The sequence below is a fragment of the Octopus bimaculoides genome, chromosome 1 (genome assembly GCF_001194135.2).
Source record: "Octopus bimaculoides isolate UCB-OBI-ISO-001 chromosome 1, ASM119413v2, whole genome shotgun sequence".
NCBI classification, from domain to species: domain Eukaryota; kingdom Metazoa; phylum Mollusca; class Cephalopoda; order Octopoda; family Octopodidae; genus Octopus; species Octopus bimaculoides.
The window spans coordinates 10,672,201-10,683,077 of NC_068981.1; the positions used below are offsets into that span (position 1 = coordinate 10,672,201).

The 10,877-nt window shown below is 39.3% G+C and overlaps 1 long non-coding RNA gene across 1 annotated transcript; it reads right to left on the minus strand.

The window, feature by feature from the left end:
* Positions 1-724: 724 nt before the first annotated feature.
* Positions 725-4,105, minus strand: LOC128251589 (uncharacterized). Its single transcript, XR_008267188.1, has 2 exons — positions 3,014-4,105; positions 725-1,748 (listed from the first exon to the last, which is right to left on the minus strand). It is a non-coding gene; the product is annotated as an uncharacterized LOC128251589 (long non-coding RNA).
* Positions 4,106-10,877: the final 6,772 nt, after the last annotated feature.

The following is a 10,877-nucleotide window of genomic DNA, read 5'->3' on the forward strand; positions in this document are numbered from 1 at the left end:
CAAATAAAATATATTACTCTCTATATTGCTCGGTTAACAAATATTGGTTTCAAAGTTTAGCACAAGGCCAGCAATTTAGGGAGAGCAGTCCTCAACTGGTGCTTATTTTATCGACCCCGAAAGGATGAAAAGCGAAGTCAATCTGGCGGAATTTGATATCAGAAGGTAAAGTCGGAAGAAACACCACAACGCATTTAGTCCGGCGCAGTAACGATTCTTCCAGCTCCCTGACTTTAGGTTTGCAAATATTTCTGCAGCGCTGCATTAAGTAAATAAGCACATGCTTTGGGTATCAAAAGAAGAAGGTGAGTACCACAGAAATGGTAAATGGTTTACAGCACAAACGAAATCACTTTAAACTTGCTAAAATAATATTCAGGATGCTTTATCTCTACTAAGCAGACGTGTTAAGTAAGATTCATTTTGAGGATCTAATCAAAAAACTTTGCAATTGAAAAAAAAAAAGAAGTTGTAGAAAACTTTTCAAACATTGATAAGTTGGAAGTATAGAAAAATTAACATTATTTTCCATCTTACTGTTAGTTTTATTTCATTTTGAAGAATGAAAATTTATTTTATGGTTTATCATTGTTTATATTTTGAACTACATATATATGGATGGCACCAAAATCTTTTAAATGCTTTGGGACTTGTATTTCTCTCTAAATAAATCAATATATATATACTGAGATGTTTCAAAATACCTCAACATTGAAGCTAGAACTATCTTGTAATAATATTTATTTTGTTAGGAAAGGTATTATATTAAAAAAATATGGAATAGGTTTAACGTTACATAAAGGTATCTTCTGCTGAATGTATTCCAAACTGGTGCGTTGGTGAATTTCGGACTGAGCAATGTGAAGCAACAGTAGTGCTTCTGACTCTTTATCAAAAGGCTGAATGCTCAAATTACTTCAGGGTTTTTAGGTGCAGGTTTGGCTGGATGGTTAAGAAGGTCGCTTCACGTCTACGTGGTTTGGACCAGGCCGTCCAATGTCTTGTGAGTGAATCTGGTAGATGGAAACTGCGTGAAATCTTGTCGTGTGTGTGCATATATGCATATTTATATGAGCGCGTTCGCAATTCTTTGACTCCTCATGGCGTTGGTTTGTTTACGACTCCGTAACTTAGCTGTTCGGTAAAAGGTTTCGATAGAAAAATTGCCAGCCACCGTTAAACCGTTCAAGGTGATGCTCCAGTATGGCTACAGTCCAATGATTGAACCAAGAAAAGAATTGCTGTTCAGTTCGAACCCATGACAGCTTTGAAACAAATAGCAAATTCATTACAAGAAAAGTTTAATGCAAACTGGAATTTTCTGTTGCATTCCAAATAGACAATTGGTTAACGAACAAAACATCTTGAAAATATTCAAATCGTCATAAACCGATTATTACCTTCACCTTAGCGAAGGCGGAGGTATTGTTTTCAGTCGTATTTGTTTGTTTATTTGTCCGTGGATAAGATATCTCCAAGAACCGCTGAATGGATTTGAATGAAACTTTCAGGGATGTTTGGCCTCATGACTGGCACGAACTGATTAGATCTTGGGATCGATCGTTTTTTTTTTTTACTTAATTTTTGAGAGCGGTCGGGTTCATTTTTAGTATTCTCGTTTGTGAGAGCAGTCGAGTTTATTTCAGATATTCTCATTTTAAAAATCATCTCCAGCTAATCGTTGAGAGGACGTTGGTGTTGCTTTGTCAGAGGTTTGCACTCTCTGAGTGCTCTTGTTTTCTATTGAACTAGTCCAAAAAGAGAAGAAAAAAATGAAGTTAAATGAGTGAACTTTGAACTGGCCCGTTTTAATACTACACATTTTTGGTTGATACACACATACATACACACAAACACATACATACATACATACATACTTCTATACATACATGCATACATACATACATATGTAACACACCGCCTAAATACCAATCTCGAGAAATTATGCTTCTCAAAACCAGAAAGGAGAAAGCTAATTCGAAGACTACAGATCCAGTCCATTACTGGGACTGTAAAAATCTGGAAAACTTTCCAAAAGTTTATATTCTAAGTATATATAAGCTTGCGTAGATATGCAACTATATGCATGAGAATACATACATAAAGTAAAACATACAAATCTGTACACCTTACATACATACATACATACATACATACATACATACATACATACATACATACCCTGTTGTTGATGTTTAAATTTCAATGAAGGGGCCTTGGATCTAGGTCAGAAACTGGTTCTTTCTCTAGTGGCAAGAAATCTTGAAATGAAAGTGAACAATCACATACATACATGAAAGAGCCTCTTGTTGGTTTTGGAGCAAGAGAGGGGAGTTAAGCTTGAAGCCAGGAGATGAGGAGCAATGGTCAAGCCACTTCTGCTGACCCACCAACGGGAGAGTGTTTCGATTTAAGGTTGAAACACCCGATGAACGTTGGATATCGTCCGATGACATCAGTTCCTCCTGGTCAAAGCTCCATTCACTTTGGTGAGTGGAAAAAGTACCTCATTCTAAGTGTTATTAACACGCGCACGCGCACACACACATACACGCAGAGAAAGAAAGAAAGAAAGAAAGGAAGAAAGAGAGAAAGAAAGAGAGAAAGAAAGAAAGAAAGAAAGAAAGAAAGAAAGAAAAATAGGAAAAATATTAACTTCGATTGACCGCACATCACAAGGTTCAACAGAACCTATTGGAGTAAGCCAACATGCTCGCATCGTTACCACAGGCGATGGCGAGACTAAGGCTTTGGAACAGTCAAGTACCCTCACGGGCATCACCTGACACCTCGGTAAAGCGATCCACTGACGATGGCAAGAACTTTGTTGTTAGCGGCCCAGCCCCACCAAACATCTCAAACGTTGCAGGCTTGAAGAAATGGTTCACCGACAAGTCTCGATACGTAAGGATTTTATTCTGTTTGGCTACAGAAGCAGTGACCCCGCTGCCACCATTTACCGCAGCATTCAGAATGTGAGAAGGGTCAAAAGAGTCCTAGATGAAGCACCTACCTCTTACCCAGGGAAAAGTGTAAGACCATCATTTCTGGATAATCCCGCCGGCTTCAGAACTAAAGGGATATTAGCCCAAGCCAGGGCTCGCTTAATGATCAGGTTCATTAGAAGTTCCTAGGTAATGAATTCATTCACCAAAGACGCAATTCCGCTACTTACTGAAGTGGCCCGATGAAGAACCAGCGAGGTGCTTAAGTGAAGCACGGAGTCTATTCGGGCGGTAAAATGTAAGAGGACGAGTGCCTCATATTGAAAGGGCGTGTGGCCCATGAAAAGAAAAGTGTAAGAGGCAAGTGCCTCATTTGAAAGACATGATAAATTGAAATTGTAAAGTAAGAGGTTAATAGCCTCATATTTGTTAATTTATGTATAAATTTATAAAAGAACACTGTTTTAGAGATGCAAAGTTCGGCGGGCGGCTTCTGTCTTCTCCCATTAATATCATCACGTTCATCATTCATCTCATGTCATTAATGTCTTTGTCCAGCCCTCAGCTACTCCTCTGTGTACTGCCTTTATGGCAAATTGAATGAAATATAGTAGTTCATAGGTAAGCGGATTAAATGACTTCCATTTGAAGAGTATGTAACTATATGATAATAGAGTGTAGTCAGTGAGGAAATTTTGTATGTGATTATGCAGTTGAGGGAAACACCGACCGTGGAACATTTACTTCGACATGTGACAATCTCTCATTGGTTTTATTGTCGAATATTTACTTCGAGTATTTATTTATATAAACGTATTCACACAAGAAAGAAGCATTTAAGATTTGCATTGAAAGCTAAAACAATATTTGGAAGTAAAAAAAAAAAAGGTATTTATAGGGAACTTGATGGGTTTCTTTCTTAATCTTTCAGTCAGGAGGGAAAGAAATTCCCATGAGCCTTTGCAGGGCCATTGAGATTTGTGAGCAGGAGGGAGGAAGCTATCTTCAAACCGGAGTGGACTCTGATAAGTGAATCCATGGAGCCTGGTGATGGTGTTAAACCGGGTGGAAGATGAAGTCTCCCACCTGTGATACAAATGTAAAATAGATATGAACAATGCAAGTATCGTTCAGAGCTGGGTTTGTTATTTCCGAGAATAGAATAGTCTATAGTCTCCTTTATGACGTCACACTTGCATTAAAAGTCTATAAAAGCGGCATAATTTCTTCCAGCGCTTACATTTGCCGTGTTCCATTAACCTCTTCGAGACCTATTTTTCTACATAGTGGCTTAAAACCTCAGATAGAAAGATGACCAGTTTAAAAGGCTCTTCTCGTAGATGTCCATACAGAGTATGCAAAGAAGAGAGAAAAGCAAAGAAAAGGAGTCAGAGATACCCCAAACTGAAATACTCTTCAAAGCATAATACGTGGAGCAATCGGGTATTAAGCAATAGTAACCGGCATCCAAAGTGTCTGAGTAGAAGTCAATCGGGAAATTCTTACAGGGCTCTTTTCAGAACGAAGAAAAGAGCCAAGGGTATGAGAGACTCCAGGGGACATAATTGTACAAGAGTTCAAAGTACTTCGAATCGGAAGTTAAAGCAGAGAAAGCCGAAACGTAGGACAGTTCCCAAGCACTCAACTTCGTCGGAAGTTCAAGCGGTGACCTCTCAAGAAATTTCAGAACAGGCAAATAATGACAAAATGTTATTGTCGCATGTTTCAGAAAGCAGTTCTTCGAAAGGAACAGAAACAGATTGCAATGCTCAGGTGGATGAACCTGTATCGAATGCTTTGGATATGGACAGATATGATCAGACGATTACATCACAAAATACACTTCTCGGTAGGGTTTAATTATTTGTATTAAAAAAAAAAAAAAAAATTCTTTTGTCTTTATTCTCCACCGAGAACTTTACTTTCTTGTAAAACTATACATGTACATGCATACTCAAGTTTTAAAATATTCAGTCACATGTCTACCTGTATACATCAGAATTTAAGCAATAAAAATTTTAGAACCTCAATGGGTGTTTTGTGTTGTAATATACATCGTTAGCAGATGCTAAATACCAAGTATTCAGCTTAATTAACCAGCCTTGGAAATATCACTTATTCATTTGTACTATTGACCGTAGAATGGTAAATTTTGTGTTACCCTCCTCAAGAAGGAAAAGAAATGGCGTGTCAACAATGGAGGTTACTTTCAAGGTTCAGTCTATGGATTTGTGTGTGCCGCTCGGTGTAACCCTTGAATCTGCCGGGCTCCTCAAGCCAATTCAAGATCATACAGCAGACCCAAAAGATTCCCTCCCTGTAAAAGCGTCGCCCGGAGCAGACCGCTCCCTCCCTATGACTGCGCTATTAGTTTGGCGTACGGTGTTCAGGCTGTTACAGGTTGGAAAACATTACAAAGGAATGACGGGTAATCTAGTCTAAGAGCGGACATGTTGGACGTGGCTATATCATCGATATATAAGGTATAAAACCGAATCCTGGAGCACACGGTGTCGCTAGCGAGGAATGGAAACTGTTCCGTCAATATATGCGATAATAGTGCAATCTGAAAGGAGGCAGTTTCGATAGGAAATTCGCATTTTATACATCGTAACCTTTGCTATTATCGAAGACATTACTTTCGCCAAATTTCAGCCAAAGAAAGAGTCCACTGATGGGTGACATAGGAACAGGGTGTCTATGCTCGTTCGCGACAATGTAGGCACCTAAAACTAGTAAGACAAACTTGTTAAAATTCAATTGCTAGTGACGGTTAAGTTTTACACATACACAAGTGTACATACATTCAGAAACACACATACACAGGCGTACATACATTCAGAAAACACACATACACAGGCGTACATGTACATATATTCAGAAAACACACACATACACATGTGTACATGTACATATATTAATAAACACACACATACCCAAGTGTACATGTACATATATTAATAAACACACACATACCCAAGTGTACATGTACATATATTAATAAACACACACATACCCAAGTGTACATGTACATATATTCATAAACACACACATACCCAAGTGCACATGTACATATATTCATAAACACACACATACCCAAGTGTACATGTACATATATTCATAAACACACACATACACAAGTGTACATGCATTCATAAACACATACACACAGCGTACACACACACGCACGCGCAAACATATATGCATGCGTGCACATTTAAACACATTACCACAAATTAAGAATTAAGCACACACACACACAAACACACATACACACATAATCTATTGATGTTATCAAAATTTAGATACTAAACTGGCTTTTTTTTTTAGAATACTATATTTCTTTATAATGTTCTTTCTGGGTGCGTTTATCTTGAGATATTTTCTTAGTTTACTTTGAACTTAACACATTTTGGATTGTCTTGATAATGTTATGTTAGAATACAGTATCCTTCGATTATCGCAGGTGTTACGTTAAAAATAAAAACAACAAAAAACCAAACCCGCGATAGGTGAAAATCCGCGAAGTAGAAACAGGACTATTCTTTTACTCATTTACTTGTTTCAGTCATTTGACTGCGGCCATGATGGAGCAACGCCTTTAGTCGAGAAAACCGACCCCAGGACTTATTCTTTGGATGCCTAGTACTTATTCTATCGGTTTCTTTTTTGCCGAACCGCTACGTTACGGGGTCGTAGACACACCAGCATCGGTTGTCAAGCGATGTTGGGACACACAGACACACAAGGGAAATAACTTACGTCTTACTCGTATCAGCCGTGCTACTATGAAATTTTTTTCCCCCCCTAAAACAGCATGCGACGGAAATTTTTCTTGTAATTTTTTTTGAATAACGATTAGTTTAAAACAAAAATTACAAGAAAAAATTCCGTTGCATGCTGTTTTAGTGTGTGTGTGTGTGTGTGTGGGGGGAAACACATTTCAGAGTAATACAGATGATACTAGTAAGACGTAAGTTATTTCCCTTGTATTTTTATTTACTTGTTTCTTACCTGCCTATTCTGGAAGATTGTGGAGGCGCAATGGCCCAGTGGTTAGGGCAGCGGACTCGCGGTCATAGGATCGCGGTTTCGATTCCCAGACCGGGCGTTGTGAGTGTTTATTGAGCGAAAACACCTAAAGCTTCACGAGGCTCCGGCAGGGGATAGTGGCGAACCCTGCTGTACTCTTTCACCACAACTTTCTCTTACTTCCTGTTTCTGTTGTACCTGTATTTCAAAGGGCCAGCCTTGTCATACTGTGTCACGCTGAATATCCCCGAGAACTACGTTAAGGGTACACGTGTCTGTGGAGTGCTCAACCACTTGCACTTTAATTTCACGAGCAGGCTTTTCCGTTGATCGGATCAACTGGGACCTTCGACGTCGTAACGGAGTGCCAACAACAACAACAACAATATCTATTAGAGATATTTTCTTAGTTTACTTTGAACTTAACACATTTTGGATTGTCTTGATAATGTTATGTTAACATATATTTTCGAATACAGTATCCTTCGATTATCGCAGGTGTTATGTCAAAAAAAAAAAAAATCCCGCGATAGGTGAAAATCCGTGAAGTAGAAACACGACTACTCTTTTACTTGTTTCAGTCATTTGACTGCGGCCATGTTGGAGCACCGCCTTTACTCGAACAAATCGACCCCTGGACTTATTCTTTGTAAGCCTAGTACTCATTCTATCGGTCACTTTTGCCGAACCACTACGTTACGGGGTCGTAAACACACAAGCATCGGTTGTCAAGCGATGTTGGGACACAGACACACATATATGATGGGATTCTTTGTTTTCGTCTACCAAATCTACTCACAAGGCTTTGGTCAGCCCGAGCCTAGAATAGAAGACACTTGGGCAAGGTGCCACGCAGTGGGACTGAACCCGGAACCATGTTGCTGGTAAGCAAGCTACTTACCACACAGCCACTCCTGCGAATTTGTATATATTTTATTATAAATGCAAAACACTACGGAGGAATCGGCGCAAGCTTAAAATCAGTGATTCCCTTCAGTGATTCCCTAAGTGGGCGGTAATGCGCCCCCACGGGGTGGGGGAGTGGAAAGTTCCAAGGGATCGTTGAAGAAAAGTGGGGCGATAATAGGGTAGCGATTCATGTAAAAATAACAAAATAATGGGTTCATCAGGTTAAGTTTTGTGAAATAGTTGCTTTGAATTTGCATCAGAAAGAGGTTTATGCTTGTGATGGTTAGTTGGGGGTAGGGTCGCTAGCAATGTGGCCCTGGTATCTAGGGGGTGGCAGCCCGAAAAAGTTTGGGAACAACTAGCTTAAATAATAAACTGCGATAGGTGAAACCGCGATATGGCGGGCGATTACTGTCTATTAATATTACCTTTGTAGGGCAGGATTTGTGACAGACGAACTGCAGACATAAACTTCGCTGCGAGCTAGCTAGGAAGTTGGTCAGCAGCAAAACAAAATGCGACTTCCGGTAGGAGAAAGGAAACAAAAAAATGTCAACAGTGAGTGTGATATGGATCTGAGTGAACTAAACAGAAATAACTGGCGACTTAAAGCCTGATATTCGTAAAGTAATGAAATTTTGATAAATGTATTGTCCATTAGTTTGTTTTGCTGATGCAATAGAAACGATCGTCGTTAAAGTAAATAAAAATACAAGGGAAATAACTTACGTCTTACTCGTATCAGCCGTGCTACTATGAAATGTTTTTTTTCTCCTTTAAAACAGCATGTGACGGAAATTTTTGTAATTTTTTTTGAATAACGATTAGTTTAAAACAAAAATTACAAGAAAAATTTCCGTCACATGCTGTTTTAGTGGAGGAAAAAATACATATCAGAGTAGTACTGATTATACTAGTAAGACGTAAGTTATGTCCCTTGTATTTTTATTTACTTTTCTTTCCTACCTTCCTATTCTGGAAAATTACCGTAATCACCTATTAAAGATGTGGTTTCCTCTGTTCTTATTCTTATCTTCCTATGAGGCGCAATAGCCCAGCGGTTGGAGGATCGCAGTTTCGTTTTCCAGACCGGGCGTTGTGAGTGTTTATTGAGCGAAAACACCTAAAAAGCTCCACGAGGCTCCGGCAGGGGATGGTGGCGAATCCTGCTGTACTCTTTCACCACAACTTTCTCTCTCTCTTCCTGTTTCTGTTGCGCCTGTAATTCAAAGGGTCAGCCTTGTCACACTATGTATCACGCTGAATATTCCCGAGAACTACGTTAAGGGTACACGTGTCTGTGGAGTGCTCAGCAATTTGCACGTCAATTTCACGAGCAGGCTGTTCCGTTGATCGGATCAACTAGAACCCTCGACGTCGTAAGCGACGGAGTGCCAACAACAACATTCTTATCTTCCAGCTCTGATTTCCGTGATTTTTCTTCTAAGCGATATTTAGATTTACTTGTCATACATGAAGAATTTCTTCGGATGTTTATTCTAATCGCGTTCATTGGTATCTGATTGTTTGGTATAGTTAACTAAATTCGTTTGACACTGACTACTTTATATCTGCCTAGATTTATTAATTCCTAGGCGTGGCTGTAGCGGTAAGAAGCTTGCTTCCCAACCACATGGCTCCAGGTTCAGTCTTGGGTAAGAGTCCTATTGTAATCCTCGGGTCAGTCAAAAAATCTTGTGAGTGGATTGTGTGTGGTAGATGGAAACTGTAAGAAGCCCGTCGTGTATATACTTTTTACTTGTTTCAGTCATTTGACTGACCATGCTGGAGCACCGCCTTTAGTCGAGCAAATCGACCCCAGGACTTATTCTTTGTAAGCCTAGTACTTATTCTATCGGTATCTTTTGCATCGGTTGTCAAGCGATGGTGTGTGTGTGTGTGTGGGGGGAGCAAACACAGACACATACATACATATATATGTATATACATATATACGTATATACATAAATACGACGGGCTTCTTTCAGTTTCCGTCTACCAAATCCACTCACAAAGCTTTGGTCAGCCCGAGGCTATAGTAGAAGACACTTGCCCAAGGTGCTACGCAGTGGGACTGAACCCGGAACCATGTGGTTGGTAAGCAAGCTACTTACCACACAGCCACTCGTACGCTCCCACCACCATCGCTTGACAACCGATGTTGGTGTGTTTACGTCCCTGAAATCTAACGGTTCGGCAAAAGAGACCGATAGAATTAGTTCTAGGCTTACAAAAACAAGTCCTGGGGTAGATTTATTCGACTAAGACCCCTTAAGGCGGTGCTCCAGCATGGCTGCAGTCAAATGACTGAAACAAGTAAAATATGCGGAACATGTATGTAATGTATGTATATAATGTATGTAATGTGTATGTGTATGAATGCATGTATGCATGTATATGTACGTAATGTATGTACGTATGTGTGTATACTGAAGAAAAAATCTTGTTGGAATGAAAGTGCATCAAGGTACGAAGTGTAGATAACGTAACTAGTCACGTGACCAGAAGGGCTGGTTTGGGAGGTGCAGCTGTGATTACCATGATAGTAATTAGTTTTCATTTTGGATCAGTAAAGAACAAACGTTTTGAATTTATCAATATGCTACTATATTTCAGACAAGATAAGAAGTGGTGGTGGGAGATGATTGCGAGGCTTAGTACCAAGGAATTGGTTGTTAAATGAAGTGTCGACAACACCCTATTGACAGTTAAATTACTTAGATCAGGGGTTTTCAAACTGTGGTCCGCGGACTACAGGGGGTCCGCAAGGACAAGACGGGGGATCCGTAGACAGCAAATACTTTTTATGGGTAACTTGATTTTATATATGTTTTTTAATCGAAATATTTTAATTGACAATAAACCTATTTTGTTAAATACTGTTAAATAAACAAATGTAAATATATGTTATTTTAAGCAAATATTTATGTATAAATTTCATAAGCGTTTATAAGGGGGTCCCTAAGGTAGAGCCTGAAATACAAAGGGGTC